Here is a 19,891-nt window from a genome sequence, read left to right as displayed (position 1 = left end):
GGAGCACCTGGCTTAGAAGAGCATGCGACTTTCGATTTTAGGGTAGTTAGCTGAAGTCCCACATTGGGTGTAGAGATTACTTGAATAAATAAAAAAACTTTTTAAAAATATCATTCTTGGGGCACGTTGGTGGCTAGGTCAGTTAAGCATCCAACTCTTGATTTTGGTTCAGGTCATGATCTCACCGTTCGGGAGTTCCAGCCCCGTGTCTGGCTGTATCCCAGAGCCTGCTTGGGATTCTCTCTCTCTCCCCCTTTCCTGTTCTTCCCCCAGCTCACACATGCACACACTCTCTCTTTCAAAATAAATAAACTTTTTTTTTAAAAATGCCATTCTTTTGTGAAGTTTTTCCTTACACCTTGAGTTAGATATTTCTTCTTTTTTGCTCCTCTCACACTTTTTATATTTATCTCTACCTTGTCATCTATCATATTACAACATTTTGAAGCTTATTGTTATATTTCTACCTGACTAACATCAGGTTCTTGTGAAAGGGATGGTATTTTATTCATCTTGATGACTAAATAAACAGGAATATAGGCTCAGAAAATAGGTATTAAATAAATGGGAAATTTTCAGAGGTTTACAATTATGTTTTTCTTCATCCTTAACATTCTTTCTCAAAGACACCAGGTTTGTGGGGAAAATGGAGGACCGACTTTCAGTTCTAAAAACACTACAAAAAACTACTTTCTTGCTCCTAAGAAACATTGACTTTAATCATTGTTTCTTTCCACTAGCTGCAACCATGCTACCTACTTGCATTATAATACTTAAGAAATAATAGATTATGGATGTCTGTGTATGTATGTCTGTAAAAAGAAAGGAGAAAGCTGGAAAATATTTTGACCTTGATTTTGAAGTTGAAGATGTGCAAACTTCATGAGCCAGCATTTCTACTCTTACATATCTACTCCTAGAAGAATTATAGCACATATATACCAGGGGCCATGCACAAATATATTCATAGTAGCATGGTTTGTAATACCAAAAACCTGGGAAAATGCAAATTTCATCAAGAGAAGAATGGATAAATCAATAGTAGCGTATTCAGGCAGTGAAATCATCTACATCAGTGAAATTGAATGCCCTTCTGCTATGCATAGTAACACAGACAAATGGTTCTCAATTAGGGGCAATTTTGTCCACCAGGGGACATTTGGCAATGTCTGGAGACATTTGTGAGTATAGTGACTGGGAGGCATGGGTAGAAACCAGGGATGCTGTTAACACCTTAGGATACACAGGGCAGCACCTTATAACAAATAATTACCAACCACAAATGTCAATAGCACTGAGTTTGAGAAACTCTGACACAGATGAGTGACAACAACGTTTTGAGCAAAAAAAACCCCAGCAAATCACAGAAGTATATGTAACTTTTACATCATATTTACCATACCATTTATATAAAACTTCACTAAATAGGCAGAATTTAAAAGATACTACTTAGGAACCCATATCAATATGGTAAAATTATGAAGAAAAACAAGGGAATAATGGCCACCTGAAGGAAAATAAAAGGGGTGAATTTAGGAAGGGATCCACAGGAATATCAAAGATCAGGTAACACTCTAGTTCTTCAGATGGAAGGTAAGCATATGGGTGCATGCTTTATTGTTCTTCTCTAGAATTTATTATATACTATATGTATTTTGTATGTTTGATTACTACATACTTTTTTTAGAAAAGGATATCAAGAGCAGAGCTCTAGAATAAAAATAATTAAAGGCAAAGAAAAATTACAAGTTCTTAAAAATTTTTTAATGTTTATTTATTTTTGAGAGAAACAGAGACAGAATGAGAGTGGGTTAGGGGCAGAGAGAGAGGGAGACACAGAATCCGAAGCAGGCTCCAGGCTCTGAGCTGTCAGCACAGAGCCTAACACGGGGCTTGAACTCACAAGCTGTGAGATCGTGACCTGAGCCAAAGTCGGACGCTCAACCGACTGAGCCACCCAGGCGCCCCCAAAAATTACAAGTTCTTCCTGAACAGGCTATGTCTAATTTTTTTTAAGATTTTATTTTCAAGTAATCTCTACACCTAAAATGGAGCTAGAACTCACAACCCCAAGATCAAGAGTCGCATGCTCTACCAACTAAGTCAGCCAGACATCCCCAGGCTATACCCATTTTGAGATAAATATATTTATCTTGCAAGCAGAATGATTTTTTTACATACTTCTGTACAATATATACTTTCCTTAAAAATATTTCCTGCTGGTGGCAAGATAAATTAACCAAAAATTTTTCGACCACATTTATAGGTCCTCAGATCTCTGATAAGTAACACTTCTTATAATCTTATCTTGCATAAAATAATAATAATAAATTGAATATAGTTCTAATAATCAATCGAGAGAAAATACATAGTATGAAAGAACATGTCAAATGCATGATACAACCAGCAAAATCCTATCTGTAGGAATCCCTATAGGACAACCATCTGCTCCCACAAATAATTTGCAAGGAAATGGAGAAAAGAATGAAGAAAAAAGAAAAGAAAGATAAAGAGGAGAAATCTATTGATTAAAAGAAGATTAAATCTATTGATTAAAAGAAGCAGATCAACTAAGACATATCAACTTTATTTGTTCAAAAAATTATTTTTAGGGGTGCTTGGCTGGCTCAGTCAGTTAAGTGTCCAACTTCAGCTCAGGTCGTGATCTCGCAGCCCGTGAGTTTGAGCTCCACGTCGGGCCCTGTGCTGACAGCTCGCAGCCTGAAGCCTACTTCAGATTCTGTGTCTCCCTCTCTCTCTGACTCTCCCCTGCTCATGCTCTGTCTCTCTCACTCTCAAAAATGAATATATGTTAAAAAAAATTATTTTTAAAAATGAGAAGTAACAGGGAAATTTTAAATATTTACTAAATAAATGATTAAGGTATTATTGACAATTCTTTATTGATAATGTTTTTTAATGAATGCTTATGTTTATGAAAGAAATTTGTATCTAGGATTTGTTTTAAAATTACCTGGAATGAAACAGGATGATTTGGTAAAAGTTGAAGTTGGAGGATGGTTATATAGGAGTCATCCTCTGTGTGTGCATTTGTATAAGTGTGAAATTTTATAGACTAAAATGTTTTTTAAATTATCTACTTGTCTAAAAGTATTTTTGCACACACATCCCCAACTAAAGTGAAAGAAAGGAGGGGCACCTGGGTGGTAGGGTCGGTTAAGTGTCCGACTTCGGCTCAGGTGATGATCTCACCATTGTTGAGTTCAAGCCCCACGTAGGGCTCCGTGCCGATGGCTCAGAGCCTGGAGCCTGCTTCGGATTCTGTGTCTCCCCCTCTCCTCTCTCTCTGCCCCTCCCCAACTCATGCTCTGTCTCTCTCTGTCTCTCTCTCTCTCTCAAAAATAAAAAAACATAAAAAAATTTTTTTTAAATAAAATAAAATAAAGTGAAAGAAAGGATTAGCTAGTTTGACCTAGAGGAAGACACTAAAGGAATTAGTATCCGCTTTGCCCAGGTAAAAGTGAAAGTCATTTGGTCAAGTATCTGGAATGTTTGTATAATAAATGAATTTTGTCTTTTTTCTTTTTAAAAAAAAAGGTTATACATTTATTTGAGAGAGACAGAGACAGTGCAAGCAGAAGAGAGGCAGAGAGAGGGAGAGGGTGGGAGGGAGAGAGAGAGAGAGAGGGAATCCCAAGCAAGCTCCATATTGCCAGCACAGAGCCCAACGTAGGGCTCAAAACCATGAAATCGTGAGATCAGGACCTTAGCTGAAACCGAGAGTCAGAAGCTTAACTAACTGAGCAATCCAGACGCTCTTATCTTCTTTCTTATTATTCCCTACATGATGGAAGAAAAGGAAACTTCTCTTCTTTGTTGAAATTGCTACAAGAAAACAATAGAAACTTAAGTCTCATGACTTTCAAAGCAACCTACATATGACCTAATGCAAATGTTCAGGCCATATTTGACATAAAACCCAGTTGATACCTGGGGAAAAGGAGACAGGATAAAGTGGAAAAGGGTTATATTGAAATTTAACCTTATGTCTTATTTTTATAATTTATTTGTTCACATATTTATGTAGAACATTGTTTGGGGAATGTATTTTTGTTACTTGAATTGAAAAAAACAAAAATTTGGGGGGCACTTGGGTGGTTCAGTTGGTTGAGCATTTGACTTCAGCTCAGGTCATGATTTCACAGCTCATAAGTTCGAGTCCTGCTTCGGGCTCTGTGCTGACAGCTCAGAGCCTGGAGCCTGCTTCAGATTCTGTGTCTCCCTCTCTCTCTGTCCCTCCCCTGCTTGTGCTTTGTCTCTCTCTCTCTCAAAAATAAATATTTTAAAAAAATTTAAAAAGAAACACAAAAATTTTTAAGTAACCCTTCTCTTTTTGAACAATGTTTTACAGACAAGGCCCAGAATCCCACTTTAGAGATAGCCTCATGGTTAGCCCCTCTCACCACTACCTATCAGGGAAATGCCAGAGTGGCTGAATCACGTGTGTATTCTGACAATGTGGACTGAAAATAAATTAGTGCCTTTCACCCCAGAGGCATCATTAACTTCATGATAAGCTATGGTAGCCCAAGCCAGGCTGAGACCTCCCATGGTGATTAGACAACTTGGTGAACTTGATAATAAACAGATAGTTTCCCTGGGCTTTGGAAGTGTCCCGTGGATTATAGTAAGCTTTTTAAAGAAACACACAGACTCCTATATCCTAAGGGCCCTATGATAAATGAATTCATTTTTTCAACCCAGTAACCACCACCCTTCTTCTAGTAAAAGTAGCTCACTCTTCACTTGGCAAATGACCCCTTGTTCATAATTCAATCTGTGAGATTGAGTGAGAATAAACTTGAACCCTCCCCAGCTCAGGTGGCCCAAGTCTGACAATTAGAGTCAGAGAATGAGTATAGATTAAGTGTGGAAAGAACATGAAATCTAACCCCTATCAAAGAGACTCTTGGAAATGGGGCACTGATGGAATTTTATGGAATTCATGTTTCCTGGTGACAATGTTTTTCTCTTTGGAGGAAGATCTCGCCTGTCAAGAGACTAATACAAAGGGACATAAAGCTAGAGAAAGAGTCCTGAGAGCATCATGTAAGACTCTAAACCAGATGTGCCCTTTCTTGTCTTATTTAACTGAACAGTTGCTGTGGTTAGCAGAATATCAGCCCCCAAATATGCCCACATCCTAGCACCAAAATTGGTGAATATGTTACCTTACATGGTAAAGGTGACTTTTCAGATATGATTAAGTTAAACTTCTTGACAGTGAGAATTTATCCTGATTATGCAGCTGGGCCAACTGTAACCATAAGGTTCCTTATAAGAGAGAGGCAGGAGGGTCAGGGGCAGAGAGAGGAGAAGCAGAGGCAGCAGTCACTCAGAGCCATGAGACAAGGAGGGCAGGCAGCCTCTAAAAACTAGAAAAGGCAATGAAATCAATTTTTCCCTGGAGCAGCCAAAAGAAACACAACCCTCCTGATGCCTTGATTTTAGCTCAAGATTAAGGTTCAGACTTCTGACCTCCAGAACTATAGGAGAATAAATGTGTGTTGCTTTAAAATGTGTGCACAAAATTAAGCTGTTAATTTTGTGATAATTTGTTAGAGAAGCAGTAAGAAAGAAAGCAGTTCGCTTTCTGACACATGACTAAATGCTTCCTAATCTGATGGACAATTCAATACCAGTTACACGGTTAAGATCAACTTCCTGGATGGATCCCCACACTTACTAAACAATACAGATCTTGCAGAGTGAAGTTATTAAAAACATGAATCAAGTTTCTAATTTGATTTAAAAATGGAATGGATATTGGGTGCTGGGTGGTTCAGTCTGTTGAGTGTCTGACCCTTGATCTCAGGGTCATGAGTTTAAATCCTACATTGGGCATGGAGTCTACTTTAAATAAATAAATAAATAAATAAATAGATTATATATATCTATATATATATAGAGATATATATTTTATATATATATTATATACATATTTTATATATTATATATATATATATATATATAATATATATATTAAAGTAGCAGTGTAATGGGGTGCCTGGGTGGCTCAGTCAGTTAAGCATCAAACTCTTGATTTCAACTCAGGTCATGATCTCATGGTGGTGGGATCAAGCCCCATGTTGGGCTCTGAGCTAAGTGTGATGTCTGCTGGGGATTCTCTCTCTCCCTTTCTCTCTGTCCCTCCCCCTGCTCATGCTCGCTCTCTCCAAATAAAGAAATAAATAAATAAACATTTTTTTTAAAAAAGTAGCAGGGTAAAAATCAATTAAATTTCTCATACAGGCTAAAAACAAAGCATCTGAAAGGAAAAATCTAGAAATATTATTTTATTTATTTGTGTAGTAATGCTCACTTGATGCTAGCCTGGATTCTGCAAACACAGATGGTGGAAGGTTGGGATCAGGAAGTGAACAGGCTAACCCTTCTCTGAAAGGAGCTTACATTCAAGTGGAACATGGATAACTAAAAAAAGATAATGCCATTCATTTCTTTTTCTCTCCCCTTACCCTATCCTCTCCTCTTTTCCTCACTCACACACACCTAATTTAAACTGAAAATAGCACTATTAAAGTAGTCATGGTCAATGCCTGATAGAAACAGTTTGTGGACAGTGGCAGTTCTCAATGAATCAACAAATTACTTTTTTAGTTCTTCCTAGGTAAACCTACCAAGAACTTGTGAATTTAAATAAATTATTGTGGGGGCACCTGGGTGGCTCAGCTGACTAAGGGTCTGACTCTTAATTTCAGCTCAGGTCATGATCTCACAGTTCATGAGTTCAAACCCAACGTCAGGCTCTGTGCTGACAGTTTGGAGCATGCTTAGAATTCTCTCTTTCCCTCTCTCTCTGCCCCTTCCCACTTACACACAAGCACTCTCTCTCTCCCAAAATAAATTAACAAACTTTATATAAATAAATAAATAAATAAACAAATAAATAAATAGTGTTATTGCATGTTAATGTGACCTCAGTGGGAGCCAGGACCTGATCAGTCTTATTTACTATTGCGTATCTAGCACTGAGACAGTACCTGAAACATAACAGATGCTCAATAAACATGCTAAATGAAGAAGAGACACACAGGAGTCAAGAACAATCAACTCTTATCACAGAGAAAAAACAAAAAAAAAAAAAAAGAAAAAAGAAAAAAGTTGACAAAAGACCTGATACTAATCAAATAAATGTTATAGATAATGCTTACCTCGGGGTAAGAGAAGAGAGAATTCTGTTCTACATCTGAAACGGAAATGTTTAGTAGCCACTCCTCTACAATGCATGTTAATGTAGCAGTTGTTCCCACTCATACCTAGAAAGGGAGGATTGCCAATATGTCAGTGTCTAGAACTGCACTGTCCAGTATGGTAGCCATTTGCCACATATGGCTATTCAAGTTTAACTTTATTAAGATTAAATTAAATTTAAAATTCTGTTACTCGTTTTCATTAGCCACATTTCAAGTGCTCAGTACCTGCATGAGTCTAATGGCCTCAATATTAGGCAGTGAAAATTCAGGATTTTTCCATCATCGTAGAGAATCCTATTGCACAGCTCAGCTCCACACCATCCTGCATTAAAACATAAAAGTAGCCAGAATTTTATGAGAGAAATAAGACACAGCTAACACACACACAGAGTTAAATAAATTGCTCCACATCATAACATCTAGAGAAGCCAAATCGGTGCAGATTCTTATAAATCTCCCTTCCTCCAAAATAGTTTCATTTATTCAGTTAGCACAGACAAATTAATAGGCATAGGTCCAGCAGCCATTGGGAACCCCCAGCACCAGTCGATACTATCAGCCACTTATTTTTATCAGTCTTCCAAAGCCCAGTGCAATCTTATCACACAGTATCTGCAAATCCTGACATTTGTGGACTTGCATATTCCCCTTATGGGTACTGGTTGAAAACCTTGCCACCAGATGACAATTTACCTTTAGAATTGGCTGTGTGCTGGAATTCAGTAACACATCTATCAAACCAGTTACTAACCCAAATTTGCATTTTATTTCGCAATGCCCAAAGAAGCATTTTTACTGAAACTGGCAACTATCTGTTATAAAATTATTCCCTGGACTCTGTACTTCATGAGGTTGTCTAATAGAGATTGATTCACCAATTCGATGAAATCTGCATTTTCCCAAATCAAAAAACAAGCTGACTGAGGTTTATTTAACTGAAAATCCCTTGTTAAATTATAAAAAGTGAGATGTAAACAGAGCAAACACCATTGCGTGATGACTAACTGCAAAAATGAATGACTTTATGACAAAATTAGAGGTTGATTAAAAAACTCACCTGAAGATGAGAAACCAAATAAAGCTCAAAATAAAAGGAATATAATACACCAACTTGTAAAAATGTCCTTAGGTGCTATAACATCTAAGATTTGATAGCTGTATCTGTTAACTACAAAAGGAAAAGAGGGTTAGACTAAGAAAATTTGGAAATGCTTGCATATCCTCTTTGCCTTAGTTAACGCATTCCTACTGTGGCTATGGGTGCTTTCCCCCTTCTTGATAAGGATTATCTGGGATGAAGGAGATAAACTTGGGAAAGGCTAGGATCTCTAGAGAAAGTAGCATGAAATTATTTACAAACTGCCCAAGTTAAAAAGAGTAGAAGAGGGGTGCCTGGGTGGCTCAGTCAGTTAAGTGTCAGACTTCAGCTCAGGTCATGATCTCACAGTCCGTGAGTTCGAGCCCTTCAGCCTCTGTGTCAACACAGAGCCCACAGCTTAAAGCCTGGAGGCTGCTTCGAATTCTGTGTCTCCCTCTCTCTCTGTCCCTCCCCCACTCATACTCTGCCTCTTTCTCGCTCTCAAAAGCTAAATAAATATTTAAAAAAAAAAAAAACCTCCACAGGGATTAGCAAATTGTGAACTGTTAAACAGTGTCCCCAAAACCTAACACCCTCACTTTGCAGAGAAGGCACCAAGTGGCCACTCTTAACTAGACACAAGAGATATTTTCAAATGGGTAATGTAATGAATGACTCACTGAAGGTCTTTCATGCCTTACTAACTTTGATGACAGAAGTCACATTTGATTAGCCTGGTCAAGTGTCCATTGTCAAGAGCAGCTTAAGGAGAGAGAAAATGTCCTCTCCTGCTGCCAAATTGTTACTTAGATTTATTTAGAATCTCACCCATGTTTAAGGTTTTCTCCTCAGAGTACAAATTAACTATTTTACCAAGGCCTCCCCAAAATGCTTTAAATGCTTAAAGAGAGCTCCAACATATCATTATTGTAGTCAAAAAGCAATCTTAGTAATTTATTTTCTAAAAATTTGACTTTGAGGGGCGCCTGAGTGGCTCAGTCGGTTGAGCGTCCGACTTCAGCTGAGGTCATGATCTCACACTTCGTGGGTTCGAGCCCCGCATCGGGCTCTGTGCTGACAGCTCGGAGCCTAGAGCCTGCTTTGGATTCTGTGTCTTCCTCTCTCTCTGCCCCTAAGCCACTCGCATTCTGTCTCTGTCTCTCTCAAAAATAAATAAACATTAAAAAAAAATTAAAAATAAATAAATAAAAATTTGACTTTGAGTTTCCATCAAGAGGCCGAAGCAGGAACTTTTCCCCAAAGATTTATTATTAAAATAAAGAACATGATATTTCCACAGCAATGGACCTACCTAGATGGCAGGGGGAAAGATATAACCAGAGTTCCCTCCATCCAGTGTTTGAGGTTAACTTAAATAAATATTACTTGCATGTAATTAAAATATTAAACCACTAAAACACCCCAAAAATAACAATAACTACCATTCATTGAGCAGTTATGCCAGGTACCAGATTAAGTATATCGTAAGTATAATTAAGAGCCATATTAGAGAGGGATTATTATTCCAATGTTCAGATGAAATACTGAGAGTCTGAGAGTTTAAAACATATGGTAAGATCAAATCATTAGGAACCAGCAGAGATGGGATTTATAACATAGTCAAACCCTAACTCCAAAGTTTGGATTTGTATGGAAATTGACAAGCTAATTTTTATAAGGAAATGCAAAGGAGTTGGAATATTGAAAACAATTTTGTCAAAAGAACAATAAAGTTGCAGAATTAATTGCCCAATTTTAAGACTCAATATAAAGCTACAGCTATTAAGACAAAATGATATCGACACAGAGACACAGAGATCATTGAGATAGAATAAAAAGGCTAAAAAGACATATACACAGGGGTGCCTCAGTGGCTCACTTGGTTAAGCCTCAGACTTCAGCTCAGGTCATGATTTCACAGTATGAGTTCTGAGTCCCGCATCGGGCTCCATGCTGATTGTGCAGACACAGCTTGGGCTTCTCTCTCTCTGCCCCTCCCCTGTGCCTTCTCTCTCCCTCTCTCTCTCTCTCAAAATAAACTTAAAAAAAATAAAAATAAATTAAAAGACATACATACATAGCCAATTGCTTTTCTATGAGGACACCAAAGCAATCCAATGAGAAAAGGATAATCTTCAACAAATGGAGCCAGAACAACTGGAAAGTCATATGGAAAGAAAAGAGAGGAGGAGGTGGAGGAAGAGGAACAGGAGAAGGAGAAAGAAAACAGAAGGGAGGAAGGAAGGATGGAGGAAGGGAAGGGAAGGAAGAAGGAAGATCCTATTATTTCCTTATTTTTGAAACTATATACAAAAATTCCCAATCATTTCCCCAAACCATATACAAAAAGAGCTAAAGCCATTAAAGACACACAAGAAAACACAGAACACTTTCTCAATGACCTTAGATTATACAAAATTTTCTCAAGTAAGACACAGTAAGCACAAACTACAAAAGAAAAAATGTATACATTGGACTTCACTAAAATTAAAAGCCTTTGTACTATCAATAACACTAATAAAATAAAAAGGCAAGCTGCAGATTGTAGAAAAGATTTGCAAAGCATACAGTCTGATAAGCAACTTGTTTTTAGAATGCATAAGAATTTTTAGAACTTGGGCACCTGGGCGGCTCAGTCAGTTAAGCATCTGACTTTGGCTCAGGTCATGATCTCATGGTTCATGAGTTCAAGTCCCATATCCTTTGAGCATGAACCCTGCTTCACATGAGCCCCACCTCCCTCCCTTCCTCCCTCCCTCCCTCTCTCTCCCTCTCCCTCTCTCTCTCTCTCTCTCTCGCTCTCTCTCTCTCTTGCTCTCTCTCTCTCTCGCTCTCTCTCTCTCTCTCTCTCTCTCTGCCCCTCCTGGGATTCTCTCTTCGCCCCTCACTCACCAGTGCCCTCTCTCAAAAAAAAAAAAACAAAACAAAAAAAAAAGAATTCTTAGAACTCAACAGTAAGAAGACAGATGACCCAATAAAAAAGAGCAGATTTGAATAAACACTTCATCAAAATATATGGGGGCGCTTGGGTGTTAAGCATCTGACTTCAATTCAGGTCAAGATCTCACGGCTTGTGAGTTCGAGCCCCATGTTGGGCTCTGTGCTCACAGCTCAGAGCCTGAAGCCTACTTCGGATTCTGTGTCTCCCTCTCTCCCTCTCTGCCCTTCCCCTGCTCATTCTCTCTCTCTCTCTCTCTCTCTCTCTCTCTCTCTCTCTCTCTCTCAAAAATGAATAAACATTAAAAATTTTTTTAAATAAATAAATAAAAATAAAATCAGTGATTAGGAAAATGCAAAATAAAATCATAAAATAGTACTTTATGTATACTCTAAAGTGGCTACCATAAAAAAGACTGACCATAACAAGTGTTGGTGATGACATCAAACAGTGGAAGTGTACATATATTGGTAAGAATAATCTCAAATAATATAGACACTTTGATAATTTATCAGTTTCTTAAAAGTTCAATATATACCTACTGTGTGATCCAACCATTCCAATCTTAGACATTTAACCAAGAGAATTAAAGAATATGCCCCTACAAGGACAAATTCAGAGATCTGTACAAGACTTGTACTTCTTCATAGCAACATTATTTGCAAGAGTCCCAAACTAGAAAAAAACAAACACTTTTTAAAAAGCATATATCAGTATGTGAAGGAATAAACAAACTATGATAAATCAATACAATAGAATACTACATACACCAGAACTCTTCAAACTGTATACTTTAAATACATACAACCTATTATACGGTCAAGTATACTTCAATAAGGCTATTAATAAAATAACAATGTTAGTAACAGATCATAACCAATTCAATAAAACAGAAATCCATGAGTCCATAATGATAGGAAGAAAGAAAGAAAGAAAGAAAGAAAGAAAGAAAGAAAGAAAGAAAGAAAGCAAGCTCTGACAGTAGAATGCCAGATAATAAATGTAGAAAGAATGATGTAATTATAAAATAATATTCAGCAACCATCACTGGAATAAATGATCAGGCAAAGAGACAGCAATGGATGTTAAACTCACTGAGTAAAATTTTGATGAGAAAAAGAATATGAAGTATTCAGGCTCAAAGTAAATCCTGACAAAATATCTATTGATTACTTATTAGTGAACTTTACAGTGGAGACATATCACAGACACCATCTTGACCAAGTGACAAAAGTTAACATCATGGGTGATGAGCAAATGAAATACTGTCCACCTTCTGATATGAGGCACTGAGAGGAAAACAGTATTATTTCTGTGGTGTTCATACCAAAAGACATATCCTGAATCTAGTCATAAAAGAAACACCAGACAAGCCCAATTGAAGAAAATGCTATAAAATAACTGACCTATATATTCTTCAAAAATGTCAAGATGATAAAGAACAAAGAAAAACTAAGGAAATGCAGATTGAAAGAAACAAAACAGACTTCACAGGGAAATACAATGTATGACTATGGATTGAATCTTGACCTAGAAAGGAAAGGAGGGTAAGGCAGTGTTTGTTAATGATGTCATCACTATTCATTTCTATAAATGACATGATTGGACAGTTGGAGAGAATTGAGCAGATCAGATAAAAGTATTGTAGCAATGTTAATATCCTGACCTTGATGAAGGCATCAGGGCTATATAGGAATGTCCTTGACTTTAGGAAATACACACTGAAGTATTTAGGGGTAATTTGGCAACACGTCTGCAACTTAATCGCAAATGTTTCAGAAAGAACATAATGATATATGAGGAAAAGACAAATGTAAACTGTTAATAATTTGGAAACCTGGATGAAGGGAATAGGGTAGTTCTTTGAATTATTATTTCTATTTTTCTTGAAAATCTCATAAATTTGAAATTATTTTTCAATAAAATGTAAAAATTTTAAAAACATATGTGGCTTTGGGTAAAGGATATAGGAGTTCCTTTTTATTGCTCTTGCAGCTTTTTCTGTAGGGTTGACATTATATCCGCCTCCCCACCCCCTGACAAATGTAGGGAATGGAAACATTGGGGAGATGGGGACCTGCTTCTCTGGCCTCATTCATTTGTTCATATATTCAACACACTTGTGTCAAATGCCTGCCCTGTGCCAAACGTTGTACTGGTTTCTGGGGATCTAGGCTGGAATGTGATGGATGTAATCTAGAGCCTGTTACAGCGAAGGAGTACAAGCGGCCAGCCACGAGCTTGACAAGTTCCTTGGTGAAACCGAAGAAAAGTTAAGATTCCGAAGCAGCCATCATCCCACTTCAACCAATGGATCACAGCACTGTCATTGTTCAAAGCCCTTAAATACATGCAGTCCTCTTCTGAAAATTACTTGCTTGTGCAGCATTTCATTAGAAAGAGATTCGTCACCATCTAAATCCACATCACTTAAATTCCAGCCTCTAATAGTGTCACTTAGAGAGACAGCAACATCAACAAAACCGATCCCGTGTGGACTAAATGCTTGTGTCCTCCTTCCTCTCCCCACAACCAAATTCGTATGTTGAAACTCTAACCCACATGTGGTGGTATCTGAGGGTGGGGCCCTCGTGATGAGATTAGGGGCCTTAGAAGATGAGGAAGAGAGCAAGAAATCGGCCATGTGAGCATACAGCAAGATGACAGCAAGCCAGGAAGAGCATCCTCACCAGAAGCCACCATGCTGGCACTCTGATCTTGAACTGCCAGCACCCAGAACTGTGAGAAAATAAATGTTTATCGTTTAAGCCACCCAGCCTAGGGTATTCTGTTATGACAACCTGAGCTGACTACAACGTTCCTTTTCGCTCCTTCCCTTTCTGGTTCAGGATCCAATCCAGGATCAAGGGTTGTATTTATCTGTCTTGTCTCTTGGAATAATGTCTCTATCAGCATTACAAGCAAATAAATGAACTAGAAGCCAAGTTGCTACAAGGAATGTTTTACCAGAGTTTTTTCTTTTGACTACAAAATAATACTGGTAATAACAACAACAATAATGACAAACTTTTTTTAAAAAGCACTGACTAGGTACCAGCAAGTGTGTTAAAAGATTTAGAAAGCTTATCTAACTAAATCCTCCCAATAACACAGGAAGTGGGTTGTACTATTATTTCTCTCTCCTTCATTTGCTGATGACTTAGAAAAGTTACTTTCTCAAAGTCGATACAACATATAATGGCAGAGCAATGGAGAACTCTCTAGAACAGTGCCTCTTAAATGTACATACAAGTCACCGAGGTCTCTTGTTAAAATGCAGATACTGATTCTGCATGTCTGGAGAAGGACTAAGATTCTGAATTTCTAATAAGCTCCCAGGTGATGCTGATGCTGTGTTCCACCAAACACGATTTGAATAACAAGCCTCTAGAAGTACATAACAGCTAAATGTGCCCAGCACACAAGTGCTCTCTAGATATTTCTTGAATTATTTAACAGAGAGAAGAGATAAAGAGAAGAGGAACAAGATTTTTAAAAATCTGTTGCTGACCTCATTCTTACTCAGCAAGTCTTGATTATCGTAACTTTTGCTACAAGGATGTTATAAAATCAAATACTTCAGGGAGCCTGGGTGGTTCAGTTGGTTAAGCTCAGGTCATGATCTCTCGGTTTCTGGGTGTGAGCCCCATGTCGGGCTCTGTGCTGACAGCTGAGAGCCTGAAGCCTGTATCGTTTTGTGTCTCCCTCTCTCTGTCCCTCCACCACTTGCATTCTGTCTCTCTCTCTCTCTCTCAAAAATAAGTAACCATTAAAAAAAATTTTTTTAATCAAATATTTCACAGGAGATCTGGAAGGTTCTCAGGCACGAGGCACTGCACAATTACAGAGAACCCAAGGCTAGAAAGGTGAGAGCAGAATATTACCTTGTAGGGAATACTTTTCCTGTACGTGTGTCTACTTAGTTATAGCCTAATTTCAGCAAGACTATTCCCTTCTCCATCCTTCTTTGCACTGACCTGAGAATGCCATGAGTTAATGAAATGTCTCACCCTGTAAACATCATATAAGGCTACAAGGGCTGCAAAAATCCTGTCAGGAAGAGAAGATTCACACGAAACAAAGTTGAAGGCCAATGCCAGCTAGCATTCCTGTTTCAGGTATGTGCGTAGAAAACCTTCACAACGAAACAAGTCACTGACATGCCAACTGCACATTAGTGTTTTAGAGAGTAAATGAAGTATAAGTCAGGTTGGTGTGTAACAATTTGCAGATAGAGATCAGTTTTGAGACTCTTAAGTACTCCTATTAATAGTAATAGCCTTGAGGCACCTGGGTGGCTCAGTCAGTTAAGCATCCGACTTTGGCTCAGGTCATGATCTCACAGTCCGTGAGTTCCAGCCCCATGTTGGGCTCTGTGCTGACAGCTTGGAATCTGGAGCCTGCTTCAGATTCTGTGTCTCCCCATCTCTCTGCCCTTCCCCTGCTCATGCTCTGTCTCTTTCTCTCTCTCAAAACTAAATAAACATTTAAAAAAAATTTTTTTAATAGTTATAGCCTTTTTACCTGTTTATCTGAAGGATAATGGGGATGCTGTAAACTATACATCACTTATTTAAAGCCCATAATTTTATAAGTTTTTTTTCAATATTTATTTATTTATTATTTATTTTGAGAGACAAAGAGCACCCACATGAGCAAGAGAGGGAGAGAGAATCCCAAGGAGGCTCTGTGCTATCAGTGCAAAGCCCGACACAGGGCTCAATCTCACAAACTGTGAGATCATGACCTGAGCCAAAATGAAGAGTCAGACACTTGACCAAATGAGCCACCCCAGCATGGCAATTTTGTAAGTTTTGACAAACGTATACGTCTGTGAAACCATCATCACAATTAAGATAGTAAACAAATTCATCACTCTCCCACCAAAAATTTCCTCAAAACCAGTCCTTACTCTATTTTAGCAGAAGTAGAACTCTACATTTACATTTTAATTTGTGTGGTGATTTAGATTTGTGACCTCAGAGACACAGGCCCCAGACCAACTCCCCCATTTCCTGAAAGGTCTGAGTTTAGCTCTACAGGGACCTTTCTCTAAGCCTTTAATGGTTAATAATTTCAAACTCTTCTTTCAATTTCCTCATCCTCAGGATATGTTATGAGATGAATTGTGTCCCTCTTAATTTGTATGTTGAAGTCCTACCCGCCTCCCCTGCCATCCAATATCCCTGGTGGCTTTATAAAAAGGAAGAATTTGGATATACACAGCTATACAGGGAAAACCATATGAAGACAGAGAAAAGATGATCACCTACAAGTCAGTGACAGAGGCCTGAAGACACCTTTCATTTCAGAATTCTAGACTCCAGAATTGTGAAGAAATAAATTTCTGTTGTTTAAGCTTCCTAGTCAGTGAGATTTTGTCATGGTACCCCGACCAAATTGATACAGAGTAGTATAGCTGATTCTCCAGTTGCTAGATTTCTGTTATCTTAGAGGGTTTTATTTTTTTTTTTAACCTTTTTACTTACCTAGTTACCAACTTGATTACCAGCTAACAACTCTTTGTGTTAAATTCTCTCTATTACAGGAACTGGTGTTGTTTCTGTACCCTGACTGGACCCTGACTAATACATGTGCAGAACAGCCATCACCTCCCTGTCCAGCAAATAGAAAACAAATAAACTGAGTTCATTCTAGATACTTCTTTTCACTAATGAAGATGGCTAGGGTTCTCCAGCAAAGACAGGTCTGTGTAAATTAAGTGGTTAGTTCAAAAGTTTGTGAGAAAGGGTATATCATGCCAGTAAAAGAGGAGATTTAGAAAAATAAATGAGTTCTCTATTCAATTATATGCCAAATTTTTTATAATAAAAGCTAAGAAAATATGTTAAAGCATGTTACTAAAATTGACCCAAAATAAAATTAAACACTCAAAGAGACTAATTATCATAAAGAAATCAGAAAGGTATCTGAAAACTACCCTCATCTCCATCCCCACCCCCCGCAACAGCTCAGGGTGTTTTTACTACTGAATTCTATCAAACTTTCAAAGAATTCTTATACTATTAAAATGTTCTGGGGCACAGAAAAAGAAGGAAAACTTGAAAAATTCTTTTATGAAGGAAGTAAAACTTTCACTCCGTTCTGACAAACATGCTTTACTCTAACCCCAGTAAAAAATAAAGATGACGTGTAAAGATCATTAATTTTCACGCACACATCAGAGAAGAGTGAGGTCAGGTAATCTGGGGAGAGAATGTATGAGCCTGGGAATGGCTTTCAGATTCTCTTTTGGAGAAAAGAACCACTTCTTTTAATCTGACCCATCCCTCTGCCTTTTTTGACAGATCTTACCTAATTCATTTCTGAAAACTGGGCATATGTCCCAGTCTTAAAGATCCTTAGGAGGGAGAGCCAACATGCTCCTTCTCTCAACAGTCTGTGCCAGGGCTTTACCTGTCATCAGTCCCAACCTGTTTTCCCAATGCCGCACAGCAGTCTATTTCCTTGTGGCTGGTGCACACACGCACACACAGACACAAGCTACTGTTTTCCTCCTCTATCCTTTAAATAGAGGATACATTCAGATTAATTATGGATGTTGATCATGATCTGAGTAGGAAAATTAGGCATTTGGTATCATATCTCTAAGTTATGTATTTATTGTCTGTTTTGCTGGGCATATGGCCATGTGGAGCTGTTCTACTGAATTAAGAAAGTGAAGTGACACTAGTGTAGCAAAAGTAAGAGAACTGATCAGGATCAGAAAATGACTAGGGTGCCTGGGTGGCTCAGTTGGTTGGGTATCTGACTCTTGATTTTGGCTCACTTCATACTCCCAGGGTACTGGGATTGAGCCTCACATGGGCATGGAGCCTGGTTAAGACTCTCTCTCTCTCCTCCTCTGCCCCTCTCCTCAACTCACATTCTCTATCAATCTATCAATCAATCTATCACATTCTCTCCAATCAATCAATAAAAATAAAATTATTATAAAACTACTATACCTAGACCCCAAGTCATGGCTGACTCACTATCTATTCCCTGATATACAAGATACATAAAAACTTATTCATACAGGAGCTCCAATGTCATCATTTTCTTGGTTGCTTATAACCTAGAAATTAGAACCTAGAATCTAACATGTAGAATACAGTAGTAATGAACACATTGCTGTTAAAACTCTAAATATGACAAACAACAGAAATACTATGCTTTTTGAATCCCAGAAATGCCTAACCTCTGAGAGCACCCAAAACTCTCTAGAAATGACCCAGAGTGAGTTAAGTGCCAGGAACTTAAAACCATATACTTTTTTTTTTAATGTATTTATTTTTGAGAGAGAGAGAGAGAGGCCCAGAGCACGAGTGGGGGAGGGGCAGAGAGAGAGAGAGAGGGAGACAGAATCTGAAGCAGGCTCCAGCCTCCAAGTTGTCAGCACAGACAGAATGTGATGCAGGGCTTTGAACCCACGAGCTGTGAAATCATAACCTGAGCTGAAGTCAGATGCTTAACCAACTGAGCCACCCAGGCACCCCATCTATATTATAATTTTTTTAAAAATATATGGTTTGGGGGCGCCTGGGTGGCTCAGTCAATTAAGCATCTGACTTTGAGTCAGGTTGTGATCTCACAGCTCGTGGGTTCAAGCCCCACGTCGGGCTCTGTGCTAACAGCTCAGAGCCTGGAGCCTGCTTCGGATCTGTGTCTTCCTCTCTCTCTGCCCCTCCCCCACTCATGCTTGCACTCTTGTGCTCTCTCTCTCTCAAAAACAAATAAACATTAAAAAATTTAAAAAATATAAATAAAATTTATAATATAGTTTAGGATTCTGAGAGCTGTTGTCTTGTTTAAATGAAACCATGTATTTATGAAAAGCCACAGATATAAAAAGAGAAAATGATCTGTCAATTCGAAAAGTTTATCACCAATAAATAGCTGTACCTCCTTTAAAGATAAGTCCAGAAGGAAAATGTCTGAAAGACTTGGGTTCCTGGGTAGCTAATGTACTCTCCCTGTCTCTTTCTCTCAAAATAAACTTTAAAAAAAAAAAAGGAGAGAGATTGAGAGAGAGAGATCATCTTGGTAGCAGCCCAGCACAGAAAGCAATAACTACTTCCAGCACTGACTCAGGTACAAATTCTTACCCAGAAAAAAAGGCTTAAGGATGCTATAGAGTCACTGTTTATATTATGTTGTTCAATAGAGTAATCTCAGCCACTTCTTGACTTTCTCTACTCCAGGCCTTATAATGCCCCTCTTGGGGAGCATTCAACCCCAAAGTGGGGTGTGCAGGCAAGAAAAAAGGAAGATGCACCCTTTGCATGCTTCTTTTTTTATGATCCCCACATTCCATCTCTTGAGGTTCAAACCCCCTTATGAGAGAAACAAGATGGTCTACACATGGCACAATATCCCCAGTCTGTTCCTGTTTCTCCCAGGCTTTTCTAGTTTTTAAAGGACATAACTTTTTTTCTCTGCTCCACAGCTTGCTCACCTTCTTTTTGTTCTTTCTAGAATTCCCCCTTTAGGACTGTCATGAGGAAAGGGAAAGGAATATGAAAATAATATAAAATGGATATTAGACTGTAGAATAAATGAATAGCTCCAGAAGATGACCAAAATATTGTGCAAGTAACAACTTTAAAGGAGTAAACTGTGACCCATTAATTTGAAGTT

The 19,891-nt window shown here is 38.1% G+C and overlaps 1 long non-coding RNA gene across 1 annotated transcript in view; it reads right to left on the bottom strand.

Annotated features, from left to right (window-relative positions):
* Positions 1 to 19,891, bottom strand: part of LOC109266363 (uncharacterized) — a 142,383-nt gene that overhangs the window by 112,169 nt on the left and 10,323 nt on the right. The window contains exon 2 of the long non-coding RNA XR_002079689.2: positions 7,461 to 7,557. This is a non-coding gene — a long non-coding RNA (uncharacterized LOC109266363). The remainder of the gene's footprint in view (positions 1 to 7,460; positions 7,558 to 19,891) is intronic.

Source organism: Panthera pardus, unplaced genomic scaffold, assembly GCF_024362965.1.
Source record: "Panthera pardus isolate Hobbes unplaced genomic scaffold, ASM2436296v1 HiC_scaffold_16, whole genome shotgun sequence".
NCBI classification, from domain to species: Eukaryota; Metazoa; Chordata; class Mammalia; order Carnivora; family Felidae; genus Panthera; species Panthera pardus.
The sequence above is the reverse complement of the archived record's forward strand: the minus strand, read 5'-3'. Positions and strand labels throughout refer to the sequence as shown.